Genomic DNA, 3,593 nt, shown 5'->3' with positions numbered 1-3,593 from the left:
TTCACCTTGAATTCAACCTCAGAGATAAACCCTGGGCCTGTTCCCTGCAGTGTTTTGCCTGCTCTCCAGTGCATGTCGAGTGCTATGGGGGAAATAGTGACTTCCAAAGCAGACAGGAAAACCCAGACTGGAAGGTTTTCTAGATGTATACATCATGTCATTTGGCATAGAAAGCTGCAGCTGTGTTTTATAAACTGTTAGGCACATGTGCGGCACTGAATAAACAGTAATGATCTGCTTTTCAACACATTTATTGGAACTGGAGAGGAAAATTGAAAGCTGAGAGCATAGGAGAAAGAGTGTGTATATTTGTATGTTATAGCTGTTCAGTCCCAAAACAAAAGGGATTATATCCCTGGATTAAAGGACATCCTGTTCCAGAAGGGAACAACCTGTACTTACCAACAAAAACCCAACACAGATAGCTACACAAAGGGAGTTTTGGCAGTAAGAGAGATCTGGGAGAAGCTGCTTCAGCACGGAGAGAGCGAGAAGGAGTACAAGACAGATAAAGCTATTGAAATTCAGCTGGCATTAGTCAGTGTAACTCTATCAACTGTAATGGAGGGATGCGTGTTTCCACCAGATGAGGATCTGACCCAGGTGTATAATGAAAGGAAACACTGATTTTCCCTCCCCTGAAGAAGTCACAGGATGGAGGCAGCTACATAAATGACCAGTGTATTGGCCAAATCTCATCTTGCTTAGGAGAGGAGTTGTTTTTTCCCATTATCTTACCAGGTTTATGGAACCACTGAATATATTGGTCATACTTGAAACAGAAATTGTGGTGAACTATTCAGAGTTCTCCCTTCTCTTTCCCATTATTCAGCAACTCGGAGCTGGAAACAGATCCCTGCCACAGAAGTTTGGGGGTCTTACAGACATCCCCATTATCTTCCGCTGGACCCACGTGGGCACTACAGCCCATCAGTGGTGGTCCCGTTGCAGGCTTGTGGGCAAAGTAGCTTTCAGAAGCGCTGGTGGGGGATGACTGTTGATGCAGAATCCCAAATCACCAGTGGATGCTGGGTTTCTACCCCCTCCAGGTCTGGGAGTTTGCCCTGTAATTGGTAATGCCTGATAGGAAATTACCTTTCTGCAATTCAGCCTGCAGCCCTTTACCCAAGAGACATGGCTGAACGGCTGCTCTACTGGGGAAAGGGAGCTGGCTCACGCAAGGCACTTCTGAATGACAGAGAAAAATAGAGATGGACACATTGAGCCTCACATTGTGTTTCCTCATAAAGCTTTGCAGCTTTGTCCGGTTGTGATCCCCTCCTCTGCCGTTGGTTCTGGGATATTTGTTCAGACCTAAAACCTGCGCTAATGTTTTTAGTGATCTTGGGCAAAGCTGCTGCCTCATTGTGCTTTGGTTTCCGTGCCTGTAAATTGGAGACAGGGAAGTAAAAATGGCTGTAAGGAGGTTGGAAGACACAGCAAAGGTCATCTATTCCACTCTCCTGCCAACAAGCGTAGTCAAGATAAACTACCTAATAGGTGGAAAGTGGAAAACACTTTGAAAAGACCTTTTGAAGAGGTATTTGAAAAGGTATTTGAAAAAGTGTTTTCAAAAGAAAAACACACTTTGAAAAGGTACAAAGCATGTGCCTTTATTAGCATGTGCTGCAGTCAGGTTCAGTCTTCCTGCAGCCTAGGTTGTCTGCTACCAAACACGGAGCATGCAGGTGATCCACCACAATCCTGACTTCCAACTCCTGAGGTCAATGCCCAGGACTGTGCCCTGGAATGGGGCATTTTCTGCTCTTGGATCATCATAATGCCTCCAGCTGGGTGTGAGGGTAAATTTTGGAGAATCTACAATTAGTCCCAAGCACCTGATTATTTCATTGACAGTTTGAGAATAGATTCCTACAGCAGTCATACATTACACAACTACTTCCTTTTCTTTCTTTTTCCCAAGAGTGGTTGTAAAGACAGACCATAGAATCATAGAAAACAAGGGCTGGAAGGGACCTCAGGAGGTCACATCTAGTCCAACCCCCTGCTCAAAGCAGGACCAGTCCCAACTAGATCATCCCAGCCAGGGCTTTGTCCACCAGTTTTAAAAACCTCCAAGGATGGAGAGTCCACAACCTCTCTGGATAGCCTGTTCCAGTGTTTTACTACCCTCCTAGTGAGAAAATTCTTCCTACTATCCAACCCAGACTTCCCTTGCTGCAATCCAAGCCCATTGCTCCTTGCTCTGTCATCTGCCACCACTGAGAGCAGTTCAGCTCCATCCTCTTTTGAAATCCCCCTTCAGTCTTCTCTTCTCCAGCCTAAATAAGCCCAGTTCCCCCAGCCTCTCCTCATAAGTCATGTGCCCCACTCCCCAAACCATTTTTGTTGTCCTCCAACTTGTCCACATCCTTTCTATCATGGGGGGCCCAACACTCGACACAGGACTCCAGATGTGGCCTCACCAGTGCAGAATAGAGCGGAATAATTATTTCCCTCGATCTGCTGGCAACGCTCCTGCAAATGCAGCCCAGGATGCCATTAGCCTTCTTCACAACAAGGGCACACTGCTGGCTCATATCCAGCTTATTGTCCACTGTAACTGCTGTGTCCTTTTTTGGCAGAACTGCTGCTTAGCCAGTCGGTCCCCAGCCTGTACCAGCTGCTGCATGGTGGCGTTCAAGCTCTTCACACTGGTGATAACATCACCTTAAGATGGCTGAAACAATATGCCAAAACCACACATGCTAAGTCAATAAAAACCCGGTGCACGGTATTGTTCTGGCCAAAGTGCAGGACTTTTCACTTCTCCTTACTGAACCTCATGAGACTTCTTTTCGTCCAGTTCTCTAATTTGTCAAGGTCACCAAGATTTGAGAGTGCATTAATATTCCACCCAACCCTTCTGAAACGGTCTTGACTTCCTTCCACAGAAGTTGAACATAGACCGTCTCCTTTGTTTTGTGTTCCCTTTGCAGGCAGGTTTTAGCTGCACAGTTCCAGGTGGTTGCAAATCTTGTTGTTTTCATAAAATACCCAGAAGATCAACCCAACCATGGAAAGGCTCTCACGGTATGCCTCTGCTAGTCTGGCAGCACAAAAACCCTTGGATGCCCATCCGTTCCACACCCTCAGCCACACTTATGGTTGTGATGGGAGGTCTCTTCCCTGAAACAAAGCACTGCTACTTTACAAACACACTGACAACCTTATTAGGTGGCATTGTAAAGACTGCTCCACTGTTTGGTAATGGGTAGGGAACATATCCACCTGAGACCATAAATCAATACAGGCTTGAAACTAAGCCCAGCTTGTCATACCTTAGTCCAGATTTATTGCAAAAAATGTTCTCTGAACCAGCTCTTATCTTTCTTAAAGTGAACTGCTGAGATAAGTTTTGAGGCACATGGACTGGGTTCTTGGTTCAGTCTTTTGCAAAGGTATGGCTCAGTCACAGACTTTGGAACCATAGTCCAAATATCCTTGAAGTCGGGGGCAGCATCTGAGGGCATCAGTTCAACCCCCTCTCTAGTTTGCATCACACATCTTTTCCCGCCACCATGCAAGGCACAGGACTGAGAAACATGCATATTTGAAAAGCACCTTGGAGACACCAGTGATGGAAATGCTAG

This window comes from Gavialis gangeticus, unplaced genomic scaffold (assembly GCF_001723915.1).
Source record: "Gavialis gangeticus isolate Ggan-Ray unplaced genomic scaffold, GavGan_comp1, whole genome shotgun sequence".
NCBI lineage: Eukaryota > Metazoa > Chordata > Crocodylia > Gavialidae > Gavialis > Gavialis gangeticus.
The sequence above is the reverse complement of the archived record's forward strand: the minus strand, read 5'-3'. Positions refer to the sequence as shown.